The 16,849-nt window shown below is 39.2% G+C and overlaps 1 protein-coding gene across 2 annotated transcripts in view; it reads left to right on the forward strand.

The window, feature by feature from the left end:
* Positions 1–16,849, forward strand: part of NPY5R (neuropeptide Y receptor Y5) — a 172,421-nt gene that overhangs the window by 126,845 nt on the left and 28,727 nt on the right. For both annotated transcript variants that reach the window (XR_016211471.1, XM_051831647.3), the window contains exon 2: positions 7,285–7,424. The gene's annotated coding sequence lies outside the window, so the exon portion shown is untranslated. The remainder of the gene's footprint in view (positions 1–7,284; positions 7,425–16,849) is intronic.

A 16,849-nucleotide genomic window follows, 5' to 3' on the forward strand; every position in this document is an offset into this window, starting at 1 on the left:
ATTTCTGAATACTTTATTCTGTTTCCAATTGCAAAATGTCCTCTGCATGACCTTGGACTGCATCGTCCATTTTGGAACTTAAGTGCCTTCTCCTAGGATGCTCTTCTATACCCCTACTTCTCCCAGCCCGCTCGGGTCTCCGCGCCAGCCAGACTTCTCCCTGTTGATATACGCTGCACCTTTGTGTCTTTCTCCAGTCTGTCCTTGCGTGTGGCACAAGTTTCTCCTACTTGCTGTCCCATGTCCCTGTTTTTCAGGGTACCTCCTCTTGCAGGATCTGTTTTAGGCAGAACATTTTAGCTGCAAACAGTCCCTGACCAGGTCTCCCCTTTATATTAACTCATTTCTGAACATACTTAAAAAGAAAAATAAAATTTTGGAGCTGTTAATTACCTTAGATACTATTTAGTCTAATTTCGTTATTTTGCAAAGGAGGGTATGAAAGCCTAGAGATATTGGTGCATAACAAGCTTTGTCTGTGCTTCCTTTGTAATTATCATCACACCTTGCAAGCAAAGATTACATTTTATGCACATCTCTCTGTGCGTACAAAATTTCAATATTGATACAGTGCTGCAAAAATAATAATATAAAAGATTTTGTTATAATTTTGGAGGGTAAATATGAAAACATAGTGCCTATAACAGAGGTGATACTTGTCCGTGCCTGAAAGCCAATGGCAGAGGGGAACCTGGGACTTTTGCCTGTGCCATACTTGTATGGCTGTCCCTTGACATTGCTTAGGCCTTTAAATACAATCAATGCCCACAGAGGACAGTGTGTGTTATAATAGCAAAGACAGCATGGGCCTTCGGCCTGGATAAATCTAGATTGTAACCTACTACTTTAGTAGTTCACAGTCTTTATTAACTTAATCTCTCTCAGTCCGAATGAGGGTAAAAATACAAATCTGAAGTGAAAATTAGATACAAATTATGATAAGGGAAAATGCATACACAACAGATACAAAGGTCTCCAAAATTACCTTTGAAAGGGAAACTAGTAACACAACAAAACTAATGAAATAAGAGAAAGTACTCGATACTGAAGCTGATTTTTTTCATTAATTTTTTAGAGCTTTAAAATGCTAAGTCTCATGATGAAAACAAAAAAGCTAGATGGGGCTGAGGAGACCAAAGATGATGTTAGAGCAAAACAACTAGCAACACTTTTTTTTAAAAAACATCGCATGTCTTCCTTCCTTCTTCCTTCTTTCCTTTCTTCACTCTTTCCACCGTTTTAGAAAGTACATATTTGCTTGGATACCTTTACTCACCTTTCCACCAGTGATCTTGATTGCACCAAGCATAGACAAAAATAAGTGGGTAGTTCATTCAATCATTTACTGGTATATGGTTACAGAAGAAAAATACATGGAATGGAATTTATGGTTACTTAATTAGAGAATGAAATCTTATCACCTCTTATTTGGAATATGACAGGATGATGTAGAAACAAAACTATCTGACAAAAAGCCTTGAATCAGATACCTATTTTATTGCAGTATTCCCCAAAGACTGTTTTAATCCAACAAATGCTTCACTTCTGTCTCCGTGGGGAGTATAAGTTGCAAAGGCAAAGTCTAACATCAGTGCGATACTGTTGATGTGTGGCATTGTCTCAGGGGATATTAGTACATATGCAGTGGATGCATACGAGGAATTAATATGGCAGCTTGCACGGGAAGAAGTGAGAGCAGGTCACGAAATATTCTCATTAAAGATGAGTGGTAATCATCTGAATAATTTTGTTCTGACCAAGTTTAAGAATTTTGGTAAGTTTAGGAATTTTGGTAATTGGGAGAGGATATCTGACAGAACAGAAGTAGTACAAGACTTAAAGACAAACAATTTAATCTCTGTTTTTTTATGGAATCAGTGAATTTGGAATGCTGTTTCATCTCCCAGTCTCCAGTTTCTTTAACTGTGAAATGGTAAGGAAGCTTTGCAAATATTTTGTGAGGATCAAATAAGGTAATGCACATAAAATTTCTGGTACATAGTAGGTGCTCAGATGTTAGTTAGCTCCCTCTTCTAGTCTTCTGTTTCTTTTCCGCCCTTTAGCAACCATTGTAAAAATGAAATTGGATGCTGGTGATAATTCAAATGCCTCTTATGTCTGTTTTCCTCCTAGGAACTTACATTTTAAATGATGAAATGCAACCCACAGAATGAGAGAAAATATTTGCAAAGCATAAGTCTAATAAAAGACTGGTATCCAGAATATATAAAGAACTCTTCAAACTCAAAAAGAAAAAGAATCCAATTAAAAATGAGCAAAAAATTTGAATAGATATTTCTCCAAACAAATACAAACATCCATTAAGCACGTGAAACTTTGCTCAATGGCATAGTCATTTTGAAATGTAAGTCCAAACCACAGTGAGGTACCATTTCACATCAACTTGGATATGCATAATCAAAATGACACATAATAGTGGAAAAATTGGAACCCTCTTAACATTCCGTGAGGAATGTAAAATGTGCAGCTGCTTTGGGAACCCATTTGGCAGTTCCTCAAAAAGCTAAACATGGAGTAGTTACCAGACAACCTGGCAGTTCCACTACTAGGTATTCATCCAAAAGAAAGGAAAACATATGTCCACAAGGAAACTTATACATGAATGTTCATAGCAGCATTATTCATAATAGCTGAGGAACTAGAAATGACCCAAATGTCCACCAATGTATGAATGGCTAGACTATGATGTAGCTATACAGATACTATTTGCAATAAGAAATTAAATATTAATATATGTTGTAAGATGGATGAACCTTGAAAACATTATGCTAAATCACAAAGGCAAGTCACAAAATATTACACATTGTTGCATTTATGAGAAATGTCCAGGATAAGCAAATTCTCAGACAGAAAATAGATTAGTGGTTGCCTGGTGTTGGAAGGATAAAGCAATGAGAAGTGACTGCTAAGGATATGGGATTTTTTTCCCCTTGTTTTTGTAAATAGATGTTTTAAAGCAAGTTTAGGTACACAGCAAAATGAGGTACAAGGTATAGAGATGCCGTATGTATCTCTTGCTACTGGCATGTGTACAGCTTCGCCACTGTCAAAATCCCAAACCAGAACGGTGCATTCTTTATAATCAGTAAACCTATACTGATTTATCATTATCACCAAAGGCTGAAGAGTACATCCGAGTTCACTCTCGGTGTTGCACATTCTACGTGCAATGTAAACAAATGATAGTGGTATGTATCCACCATTGATACTACTGTGCAGAGTAACCCTAACCCTAACCCTAACCCTAACCCTAACCCTAACCCTTTCAACGTTCTCTGTACTGTGCATATTCATGCCTCATCCCTTTTACTCCTGGAAACTCACAATTTCTTCCTATCTCCATAGTTCTGCTCTCTCTAGAATGCCGTATGATTGGAATGATACATTATGTTGCCTTTTCTGATTGACTGATTTCATTGAGTAAAATGCATTTAAATGTCCTCCATGTCTTTGTGTGCCTTGATAGCTCACTTCTCTTTACAACTGAACAGTATTCCATTTCTGGATTTCGTCACTCATATTCTGAAGAACAGCATGGTTGCTTCAGTTTTGGCAATTATGAATGAAGTTGCTATAAATATCCATGTGCAAGTTTTCTGTAGACACAACTTTTCAACTCATTTGGGAAATACAAAGGAATGTGATTGTTGGATACTATTGGAAAAGTATGTATAGTTTTTTAAGAACTTCCAGATCATGTTTGAAAGTAGCTGTACCATTTTGCATTTTCACCAGCAGTGAATGACAGCTCCTGTTACTCCCCATTGTTGGTAGCATTTGGTTTTGTTAGTCTTTTGGATTTTGACCATTCTAAGAAGTATGTGGTGCTATCGCTTGGTTATTTCAATCTGTAATTCCCTGAAGTATTGCTATGGTTATGGTGGGGCTTCCGTTCCGGGGTTCTGAGTCTCCATGTGGCATTGTTGAGAGGTTGTGGGGCCTTGGGGAGGTGAAGCCTAGGGGAAGGTCCCTAAGTCACTGACAGTGCTGCCCTGCAAAGGGGCTAAGGTAATTTGCATGGGACCTGCGTTCTCACAAGAGCAGTATTACAGAAGAGCCTCTTCCCTCGGGCTTCCTGAGTCATCACGTGGTGTCTTCTTCTCTCCCATTCTCCCACCACAGTGACGCCATAAGGTCCTCAGTAGAGCTGAGCTGATACTAATGCTATGCTCTTGAAGCTCCAGAACTGAGAACTAAATAAACCACCTTTCTTTACACTTACTTAGCTTAAGGTATTTGGTTATAGCAATGGAAAACAGACCAATTTACGTATGACGTTGAGTAACTTTTCATACACTCATTTGACAACAATGTCTTGTTCTTGGTGAGGTGTCTATTCAGTCTTACACCTTTTTGAAAGTTTTTATGTATGTATGTGTTGATTTGAATGGCAGAGAAAATGAGATACTGATAGATAAAGAGTGCTCTCTCATATGCTGGTTTACTCCCCAAATGGCCACAATGGCTGGGACTGGGCCAGGCTGAAGCTTGGAGCTGGGAACTGAAACCAAGTGGAGGGCCAGGGCCCAAGAGCTGGAGTCATCACCTGCCGCTCCCAGAGTGGGCGTCAGCGGGAAGCTGCAGTCAGGGGAAGGGCTGGGACTGGCGTCCAGGCACAGGTGACGCCCGGCGCCCGTGCACACCCATCTGCTGTACCGTATCTCTGCCCTTTTGGCCATTTTGAATATTAAAATGTTTTCTTTTCTTTTTGCTTTTCTCTTTCTTTCTTTCTTTCTTTCTTTTTTTTTTTTTTTTTTGAAAGGCAGAGTGACAGTGAGAGAGACAGAGAGCAAGGTCTTCCTTTGCCATTGGTTCACCCTCCAATGGCCGCCATAGCTGGCGCACCGCACTGATCCGATGGCAGGAGCCAGGTGCTTCTCCTGGTCTCCCATGGGGTGCAGGGCCCAAGCACATGGGCCATCCCTCCACTGCACTCCTGGGCCACAGCAGAGAGCTGGCCTGGAAGAGGGGCAACCGGGACAGAATCCGGCGCCCCGACCGGGACTAGAACCCAGTGTGCCTGCGCCGCAGGCGGAGGATTAGCCTATTGAGCCGTGGCACCGGCTAAAATGTTTTATTTTCTTATTATTGAATTTTAAGAATTTTTGGAACATTTTAAGTATCAGTCTTGAAGATATTTTCCATGGATTTCCAGTTTGTATGATTCTTTTGACAATGTCTTTTATAGAGCATAAGTTATTAATTGTAAAAAAATCCAGATTATAAATTATGTCTTTCAAGGATAATGCTTTCAGTGTTGTATCTAAAAAGATACAACACTGGTAAAAGAACTGTTAAATGTATTTATTGTATTCTGTACTTGGATTCTATTAGGCTCCATTTGACTGTCTAGTTTTTGATCAATATTACATTGCCTTGATTACTGTAGCTTTATAGTGAATCTGGAAATAGAGTAGTGCTAATCTATTGACTTTATTATCTACTTAGAGTCTTTGGCTTCCCCATTAAAACTTTAGAGTCAATTTGTTGATATCCACAAAATAATTCGCTATGATTTTTAATTAGAATTGCATTAAATCTATAGAACAAGTTGGGAAGTCCTAGCATATTTACAATGTTAATTCTGTGCATCCATTAACAGAATATCTTTCTATTTAGCTCTTTTTACAGTTTTGCAATCATCTTTATAGACATTTTGTGCATATTTTATTACATACATGACTAAGTGTTTCAACTTCGGAATATAAACGATACTCAACTTCCACTTGTTCATTGCTGGTATATGAGAAAGTGATTGCATTTTATATATTAACCTTATATACTACAACTTTGTCATAATCACTTATGAATACCAGGATTTTTTTTGTTCATTTTTTTCTGACTCTTCCATATTGATCATCATGTCTTCTGTGAACAAAGATTGGTTTAATTCCTTCTTCCTAATCAGTTTACTTCTTGTCTCACTTTTTTCTCACATTGAGTTAGTTTTGACTTTCAGGATGATGTTGAAAAGAAGCAGTGAGAAGAGAGATCCTTGTCTTGTCCTTTCCCTTGGCAGGAAAGCTTTGTGTTTCTCCCCGTTAGGTGTGATACTAGCTCTATTTTTTTTGTAGACGTCCTTTAACAAGTTAAGGAAGTATTTTTTGTTTTTCTATTCCCAGTTTACTTAGAGTAGTTGTTATCATTAGTGGATATTGGACTTTTTTTTAAAAGATTTTATTTATTTATTTGACAGAGTTAGACAGTGTGGGGAGCAACTGAGACTAGACTAAGTTACTGGAATTAAGACTTATTCTATGCATCTGCTCTCCCACAATATGGCGCTGAGAGGGAGCAAACAACCTCTACGCACCTGCCTCATCAGTTTGATGAGCTGCAGGAACTGATCCTGCTCCTGATTGGAGGAGAGCAGCGTGCTTGGCGTGTGGGCAGCAGAGCATGGATTGGTGGAAGAGGACTATAAAGGAGGAGAGAGACACCATGCACCAGGAACACCTGAGGAACATCTGAGCAGCCCCCGAGAGAGCCGGCCAGCAGTGTGCCGCTCCCCCACGGAAGTGGGGAAAGCGGCGGGGGGTGCCGCCCCTCTACAGAGGTGGAGGGGCCGGCAGCTAACCCAGGATGGCGTCGTTCCTCCGCGAGTTAGGGACTGGCAGCTAATCCGGGAAGGGCCGAGCAGACAAAAGAACAGCGCAGGGTCCTGTGTCCTTCCTCCACGAGAGGGGGAGCGACAAGACAGTGAGGGAGAGAGACAGAGAGAAAGGTCTTCCTTCCATTGGTTCACTCCCCAAATGGCCGCAATGGCCAGAGCTGCGCCGATCCAAAGCCAGGAGCCAGGTGCTTCTTCCAGGTCTCCAACATGGGTGCTGGGGCCCAAGCACTTGGCCCATCCTCCACTGCCCTCCCAGCCTACATCAGAGAGCTGGACTGGAAGAGGAGCAGCCGGGACTAGAACCCGGCGTCCCTATGGGATGCCAGTGCCGCAGGTGGAGGATTAAACTAGTGCACCACGGCGCCAGCCCTGGATATTGGATTTTTTAAAGACTTTTTCTGCATCTATGGATATAATTGTGTGATTTTTCTCTTTTAGCCTGTTGATGTGATGGATGATCTTAATTGATTTGCAAATATTAAGCCAGCCTTGCATATCTAGGATAAGTATCACTTGTCATGGAGCATAATTATATTTATATTTTGTTCAATTTAATTTGGCGATATCTGGATGAGGATTTTGTATCTATGTGAGAGATATTGGTTTGTGATACTTTTCTTTTCATGTCTTTGTGTGATTTTGATACTCAGGTAATGCTGGCCTTGGAGAAATGTTCCCTCTGCTTCTAACTTCTGAAAGAGATTGTAAAGGATCTGGATGACTTCTTCATCAAATGTGGTCTACGTTCGTCATTGAACCATTCTGGGCCAGGCACTTGGTGTTTTGGACGGTTAGTCACTATTGCTTCAATTTCTTTAATACACGTACGTGGATTTTGAGAGTATATAAATATATATATATATATTCAGATTCTGGCTGATTGTGTCTTTTGGATAATTAATTCATTTAAACTAGGTGATAGGTTTGTGGTAAAACACTTGTTCATATTATTCTTTTATTCTTTTCATATGCACAAGATCTGTAGTGATGTCCTCTTTCATTTTTTGATATTAGTGATTGTGTCCTCTGTTTTTATTAGACTGGCAACATGTTTATTATTTTATTTATCTTTTCAGGAACGAACTTTTTGTTTCATTAATTGCCTTTATGATTCCCTGTTTTCAATTTCACTGAATTCTGCTGTAAAGCTTATTATTTATTTGCTTCTGCTTCCCTAGAATTTATCTTGCTCTTCTTTTTCTAGTTTTCTAAGGCAGAACCTTACATGGTTGATTTTATATCTTTCCCTTTATCAATATATGCATTCAGTGCTACAAATTTCACTTTAAGTGCTGTTTTAGTGGCATTTACAAAATCTTGATAGGTTGTGTTTTTATAATTTCTCTTGAGATTTTTTTAATCATGTGCTGTTTGGAATTATGTTGTTTAATATTTGCATGTTTTGTTGTTGGATGACATAGTCAATGGACATAGATTTTCACCAGATGGCTGATGGTATTCTTAGTTCCACCATGTCCTTACTGATTTTCTGCCTACTGTTATCAATCCATTTCTGATAGAGGGTTATTGACATCTCCAGGTACAGTAGTGGGTTCATCCATTTCCCCTTGTAGTTAACCAATTTTTGCCTCACATATTTTGACACTCTGTTGTTAGCATATGCATATGAAAGATTATTATGTCTTTTTGAAATACTGGCTGCTTTATCATTACGTAATGACTCTCTGCATCCCTGAAAACATCCCTTCCTTTGCATTCTCCCCTGTCTGAAATTAACATAGCTACTCCTACTTTCTTTTGCCTAGGGTCAGTGTGATATGTCTTTCTACATACACTTACTTTTAATCTATATGTTCTTTATATTTAAAGTGTGTCTTTTGACCCTGAACAAGGATTCCTTTTTGTCTGTGGAAACTGGGGGTTTGCCAGTATTCTTGCCCCCTCCCACCTCCAGTCCCCACTGCAGATTATGCCCCTGGGGACACACCCATGCTGTGAGTCTTTAAGTACTCTTACCTTTGACCCCTGAGAACTGATATAGCACCAGTCTTAGTTCCTCTGCTGACAGCCTAGCCAGCATAGCAGGGGTCGCTATGGGAGAACCTTAGCCCATCTCTCAATTCAGTTGGCAAAAGCTAAAAGCAACTTCAGAAGGAATAAGAAAGTCAAAGCAACGGGTAGATTGCCTGGCTGGACAAGTCCTCCAAAACCAAGAAGCTTTTGGTTTCTTGGCAGCACAAGCTGAGGGACCTGTGTCTACCTAAACAGGAAGAAGGTTGTTTTTATATAAACAACGTAGGACAGGTGGCCATGCACCGGGAAAGGGCTGAAGACATCATCACCAAGACAGACGACTTCTCTGAAAGGTGCTAATCCATGATAAAAAGCCAGCTCCCCAGATGGTTATGGCCTCTGATGGCCCCTCTTCTCTTGTTCTTGATAGCCCTGAGTCTTGGTCCTTGTCCCTCAAATCTCCTAATCCAATTCCTGCCCTCTCATTTAGAGCCAATCAAGCTTTAGATGGTCATGCAGATGGAACCTCACATGAAAACCTCCTTCTACCAGGGACCCCTCAACAGTGTCCTCTCCTCCCCCCCCCCCCGAAGCAGCCAGACCAGTTGTTGCTCTTTTCCCTAAAGGCAGAGTTGCCTCTGCAGAGGGGGATTGATAGGGACTCCAGAGGACACTGGAAAGAAAAGAAACATACATGGTATTAAACTTCAGGCATCCTGAGAGACAGAAGAAATATATTCAAATATATACAACATAATCTTCAGATATTTTAAAAGATTGACTTATTTATTTTAAAGTCAGAGTTACAGAGAGAGAGAGAGAGGGACAAACACACATGGAGGGAAGGGGGGAGGGAGAGGGAGAGAGAGAGAGAGAGAGAGAGAGAGAGAGAGAGAGAATCTTCCATCCCCTGGTTCACTCCCCCAGTGTTTGCAATGGCCAGGGTTAGGTCAGGCTAACGCTGGGAGCAAGAGACTTCTTCCAGGTCTTCCACATGAATAGCAGGGGCCCAAGCACTTGGGCAACCTTCACAGCTTCTCCCAGGCTATCAACAGAGAGCTGGATTGGAAGTGGAGCAACAGGGACACAAAGTGGAACCCACATGGGGTGCCAGCGTTGTAGGTGGTGCTTTTACCCTCAACACCACAACACTGGCTCCTGTCTGGAGATTTGGTTGCATCTGCTGAGAGTCATGCCTGTCACAGTCCTGATTGAGCATTGTGAAATCTTCATCTACGTAAGATAGACTACTGGATATCAGTCCCCTTATTGACTCACAGGTTTTGCCTTATTTATATACATTAATATACACGTATTGGATGAGTTTCCTCATTTAGAAACCCATAAAAACCCCTAGACACAGCCCTTCATCAGCAACCCTCTTGGATCCCCTCCCAACTGCTAGGAGATCTATCTTTCATTTAATAGCTTTCTTTCACTTTGCACACACACAAATAATAAAATGAATACAACAGTTGGTTCTTATTTTTCTTTAAATTTATTTAAAAGGAAGAGAGAGAGAGAGAGAATCTGCCATTTTGCCATTTTCTGGTTCACTTTCCAGATGTCCATAATAGCCAGAGCTCAGCTAGGCTAAAGCCAAGATCCAGGAACTCAATCCAGGTCTTTCACATGGTTGGCTAGAACCCAAATCCTTGAGCTATCACCACTGTCTTCCAGGGTGCAGGTTACCAGGAATTTGGAATCTAGACTGGAGTCAAGACTTAGCCTAGGTATGGGATGAGGGTATTGCAGATAGCAGCTTACCCACTGTGCCAAACACACAACCTAGTTCTTGGTTTTTAATCCAGTCTTTGTCTACTAATTGGTGCATTTAGATGATTGACATTCAGAAGTGTTATTGGTACTGTTGGATTGGTATTTATCATGTTTGTGGATATTTTCTATTGGTGCCTTTGTTATTTGTTCAATTTTTTTCTCCATTTTTCCTGTTTTTGTAGTCTTAATTGAAAATTTTATATTAGTACATTTCCTTTCTTAGTGTGTCAGCTATATTTTTTGTTATTTTTAATGGTTATCCTAGAATTTGCAACTAATCCATGACCATGTAACACTATGTGAGTACCAGTTCACAGATAGTGTTAATGCCTTATAATAATAAAATAATCTGAATTCCTCCCTAATATCACTTGTGTCACTGTTACCATTCACTTCACTTACCTATAAACATATTTTTATATAATTGTACATGTAAATAATAATACATAAGTAGAGTCATGTACCACTTAACAGTGGGAACATATTCTGAGAAATACAACATTAAATTATTTCTTCATTGTGTAAACCTCATAAAGTGCACTTACACAAGCACAAGATCTGTGAGGCTGCTGCCAGTGTAACACAGTAACTGTTTTACAGTGAACTTTTTTTGTAAGACAAAGAGTGTGCTCTAAGATAATGATAAAAAGCATGGAAGGGGCAGGCATTTAGCCTTGCAATTAAAATGACAGTTAAGATGCTCATGGGTATCAGATCAACACCTGGCTCCAGTTTCTGATTCCAGCTTCCTGCTAATGCAGCCTCTGGGAGGCTACAGTGATGGCTCAAGTAATTGATTACCTGCCACACATATGGGAGACCTGGATTGAGTTTCTGGCTCCTAGATTTAGCCTGGCCCAACCCAAACGTTGTAGACATTTGGGGAGTGAATTAGAGGATGGAAACTCTTTCTCTTTTTTTTTCCTCTTTCTTTCTCAATACGTCTCTCTCTCTCTCATCCTCTCTCCTTCCCTCCCTCTTTCAAATTAATAAAAATTTTTAAAAAGCATAATATGGTAAATATATAAACTGGTAACATACTTGTTTATTAGGATTATCAAGTATTACATATTGTGTGTAATTATATATGCTACACTGCTACACAACTAGCCACACAGGCCACACATGAGGTGCTTTTTACACCAGCATCACCACAAACACATGAGTAACGTTTTGCACTATGATGCTGCAAAGGCTAAAACACTGCTGGGCAATAGGAATTTACCGGCTCCATTGCAATCTTATGTGACCACTGTCATACATGTGACCTGTCAATCAAAATATTGTCATGTAACAGATGGCTGTGTGCTTAATTGAATACATTGTAGCTATTATAGTGTATGTGAACAAACTGTTATCAGAACAATTAAGAACAGGAAAAGTAAGTTTTTATTTTACCTTTACTTTTTTCCCCTTTCATGCTCTTTCTTTCCTAATGCAGATCTGGGTTTCTAAGCTATCCTATTTTAATTCCCTCAAGAATTCCTTTAACATTTCTTGCAAGGCAGGTCTAATAGCTACAAATTCTCATACTGATTTTCTGAGACAGTCTTTATTTCACCTTCATTCTTTAAGAATAATTTTACAAGGCACAGAATTCTAGCTTGGTAGTTTTTTTTCTCTTAACATTTTAAATATTTTTCTCTACTCTCTTCGTGTTTTGATGGTTTGTGGAGAGAAAGCTGGTATAATTCTAGTCTTTGTTCCTTTATGGGTAAGCCCTTCCTTCCCCTAGCTTCTTTTGGGATTGTTTTCTTGATCTTAGATTTTCTGTAGTTTGAAAATGATATGCCTAGGTATACCTTTTTTGGTATTTATTCTGCTTGTTGTTTTCTGGCTTTCTAAGTCTGTGGTATTGTGTCTGACATTAACTTGGGGAAATTTCTTATCATGATGCTTCAAATATCTATTCTGCTCTTTTCCATCTTTCTTTGCACTCTGATAGCCCCATTCTGCTGAAGGTATACCTTCCATAGTTGTCTCACAGTTCTCAGATATTCAGTTTTTCCCAGGTGTTCTTTTGCTTTTCTTTTTTTTTTAAGATTTATTTATTTATTTATTTGAAAGAGTTACAGAGAGGGAGGGTGTCTTCCATCCACTGGTTCACTCCCCAGTTGGCCATAATGGCCAGAGCTGTGCCAATTTGAAGCTAGGAGCCAGGAGTCTCTTCTGGGTCTTCCAAGGACTTAGGCCATCCTCTGCTTTCCCAGGCCATAGCAGAGAGCTGGGTCAGAAATGGTGCAGCCGGGACTCAAACCAGCACCCATATGGGATGCTGGCACTGCAGGCGGAAGCTTTACCCTCTACGCCACTATGCGGGCCACTCTTTTGCTTTTCTATTTTAGATGTTCCTACTGACATATCCTTGAGCACAGAGATTCTTTCCCCAGCCATGTCAACTCTACCAGTGAGCCTATCAAAGGCATTCTTTATTTCTGTCATAGTATTTTTGCTCTCTAGCATTTCACGTTCTTTTTTAGAATTCTCGTCTTCCTGATTACATTGTACATCTGTTCTTGTGTGCTGCCTACTTTATTCATTAGAATCCTTAGCATTTTAATTGTATGGTTTCAGATTCCAAGTCTGAAAAGTCTGACATCTTTGCCATAGCTGAGCCTGGTTCTGATGCCTTCTGTCTCTTCAAACTGTGTTTTTGCCTTTGGGTATACCTTGTAATTTGTACTTGATAGCTGGACATGAGGTACTAGATAAAAGAATTGCTAGAAATAGGTCTTTGATGCTGTGGTGGTAAGGTGTGAGGAATGGGGAGTCATCCTGCAGGCCCCAGTCTGTCTTTTGCTGAGCCTTGGAACTGTGAACTGCACAAGCGCATCTCAGTTGTTCCTCCCCCATTAGGTGGGACAGATGGTTGAACAGGGATGGAGTCTCCCAGATCCCTTAACAACTAACTGTTTACACTCTGGTAAAATAGTGTCTCTCAAGAGTAGGCTTTATTTTGAGAACAGACTCCTGTGTCCTATTTCAAAATAGTTCCTCCTCACTCCTGACCAGAAATACAATGCATTTCTTCTCCATGATTCCCTATGAGAACTTGGTTGAATTCTTGGAGGTAAAGCCTCATAAAATCAGGGTATCCCCACCAGAACTGAGTCTCTCGGGAGTTTTCTATTGATTGTTTGTTTTGTTTTGAACTCTCAGACTTTTCCACAGATTTTCCTACCCAGGCACTGATTCTCACAGAGATTTCTGCTGCAGGGTTCTCTGTCTGTTGAACGGTGCTCCTCTCTACTGGCCTTTCTCCCCAGTCAAGGGAGTAACAGTGTTCCCTGTGATCTCATTTCCCCATGAGTCCTAAGAGTTTCTGGTTTTTCAGTTTGTTCCACCTTTTGTTGTTAGGATAGAGTGACAACATCCAAGGTTCTGACAAACTCAGCCAGACCAGAAAGTGGAAGCTGGGGTTTATTTATGAAGTAATGAAAATGCTGTCGAAGTAGGGATGATGATTGAGCAATCCTGTTAATAAACTCAAACCACTGAATGTATGGTTTAAAAAGTGCCTTTTACGGTATTAAATTCTGTCTCACTAATAAAATAATGAGGAAAATGGCAAGAAATTCAAATGACCCTCACAAATTTCATTCCTCAGATAAACAAAATTCCAGCACTATTTTTGATTAACATAGTCATTTCATAAAATATAGTTATTTTTGTTTTTTAAAGGCTCTGCCAAAAAGCACCTGTTAGTAGAGAAGGACTAAAAAAACAGACTGCTAGAAAAAGAAAACCAGATTTCAGTGATCATCTTTGAATGGAACAGATTTGTGTCTCAATTCTACAACTATACCTCCACCACCAAAGTAAAAGTTTATCTTATATCTCAGATCAGGGTTTTGAAAAACAGGTATTTTTTTCTCTCTCTCTAGAATGTCCTGGATTCATATATGGGTCCAATAGTGGGAAGACAGGAGAAGCAGAGTTTGGGAAATTCAGGCAGAGGTTGATGTGTGGGGGACATTCCTACAGTTTGCTGCTTAAAGTCATATTAAAACTCAGGAAACAAACTACCTGGATTTCTCTGTAATTTCCTGGTCAACTAACACTGGGCATACATACATAGCCTCTTCTGCCTCATCTCATATCTCTGAAATGAAGACAACAATAGGACTAATTTAGGGAGTAGTTTGTGGTAAGTACTATATACATGATAACTTTCATAATAATCAAGAAATGAATAGCAATGAAAACAAACCTATTATGGGATTATGCAAGTTATATGTATGTACACACATAGATACACATATATGTATGCATATATATTCATAGTCATACAATATGTGAGAAGTACTTACATATATGTTAATAAAATGATGATTAAATGAACAAAATTTGGGAAACCTTATTCATTTGCCCTAGGTATGCTATGCTGTTATTCTCATTAAGACCAATGTGTTGTTTGATGAACCACAGGGAATAAGCAAATAAAAAAACATTGAGACTGTGAAAGAATCCAATCACACTAAGAAACTACCTTCATTCTCCCAGGAACCTTAATTGCTAAGGAAAGCAAGCTTGGCTGTGATGAAAAACCTAACAGTATGCTTAACCTCACTGAATTGGCAATGTTGGCACAAGGGTGGACTTATTCCTGGAACTCCATCCTGAACCTGCCTGTTTCACCATTTTCATTGTGTGTGAAGAAAAATTGTCATTATCCAAATATGTAATTAATTTGGCTATAAAATTTGGAAATGAAATTATAATATATATATTTATATTTGCTTAGGAATTTTAGACTAGAAAAGAGGATAGACTATCCAATTCACAGAAAACAAGTGTGAATAATCATCCTCTATTTTTAAGCAGAATATTCTAATTCATGGGAGATTATGAATGTACAATCATGATAGCCTTCTTTTCTCAAGCCTTCTACTTCATTCCATTCCTTTCTGCAAAATTATCTGTATTAGAGTATGATTATGCCTGTAAAGTAACTTGTAGAGACAGAAGAACAAGTATTTTCTAAAACTCTATGGTAGGTAGAGCTTGGTGAATAGGTAGCACTAGACAGACCTGGGTTTGATTCTTGCTCCACCTTTTCTTTACCATTTGGCTCAAATATTTCAACTTGAACATCAGTTTCCTCTTAATGCGCAGTGTCAACAATATCAGTCACTACATCCACACAGGTACTTAAGTCCTTACATTGTTCTTGGCATATACCAAGCCTTAAAAATTACAGCTACTATCACTTTATTCTACATTTTGATTACAACTGTGAATTCTACTACGCTAATAATTAACTTTTGTTCTTAGATTTATAAAAATCAGTGATTCCATAGTTCATGTTAAATATGGCCAATTATTTCTTCTTGAGCTCAATGTGTCTGTGGCTAAGCTTAGACTTTACTGTTAATCACAACATTTTTGGATAAAATATAAGAATCTGATACTCAGTTTGTTATTTATGTTAAGGAATCAGCAGCCTATACAAGCTGGATAAGAATTCTAGAAATAGCTGTCATCAATAGTATAGACAAAGAAGCATTGACAAATTAAGACAGATCCAAGTAGCAATTGACTTCTGAAGAAGTACCTAAGTAGAGAATGACAGATCTTCTCATTATTCACCAAAAAGGAGAGAAACATCAAGTAATTTAAGTAAGGAAAGATGATATTTTCTGGTAAACATAAAGGTCAGTTTTATAAGTGTCTTTCCTCCTTCCTTCCTTTTTAAAAGACTTGTCTGAGAGGCAAAGACAGACAGAGAAATAGAGTTCCCATATGCTGGTCAACTCATCAGATGCCCACAGCAGCAGCCACTGAGCTGGGCTGGGCTGAAGCTGGGAGCTGGAAATTCAGACTGTGTCTTCTACCTGGGTGACAGGAAACCAACTACTTGAGCCATGTCTGTTGCCTCCCAGAGTCTGAATTAGCAGACTAGGAGTCACGAACTAGGGCCAGCTGTGGAACTTAGGTACTCTAATATGGGGTGCAAGTCTCTTAAGCAGTGTTTTCACCAGCAAGTTAACCACGGGACCAAATGCTTGCCTCCAATTGTTTATTAAGTTACTAAAACGCCATTCTTAGACTGTAATATGACTTTATGTTAGCACTCAAAATAAAATGTTTGCTCTTTAATTGATTTACAAAGCTAACAATGCAAGTTTCTAAAATCTAAAATGTGATTCTTGCTTAAACTAGGACTGAAACTAATATTGTAAAAGAGAAAACTCTTTCCTAAGAAAGAACAACTTTAGGAAGAAAAATCCAAGAAAGCATCAGCATGTGAATTCTATATATGACCATTAATAGGGCAAAAGAGCATTTCTTCATTATTTATTCATTATAGAAATATTTTTTGGAAACTCCTAAATATATGGCACTGTGCTCTTTGCACTGGAAACAGTCATGTTAGACAGTCCCGCCTTGAAGAAACTTACAGTGTAGCAATGGAGGGTGACTGGGCTGCCAGTGGTTCTACCACAGGGCAGAAAATGTGTC

This window comes from Oryctolagus cuniculus, chromosome 8 (assembly GCF_051225735.1).
Source record: "Oryctolagus cuniculus isolate XC-2025 breed Fujian yellow rabbit chromosome 8, ASM5122573v1, whole genome shotgun sequence".
Lineage (NCBI taxonomy): Eukaryota > Metazoa > Chordata > Mammalia > Lagomorpha > Leporidae > Oryctolagus > Oryctolagus cuniculus.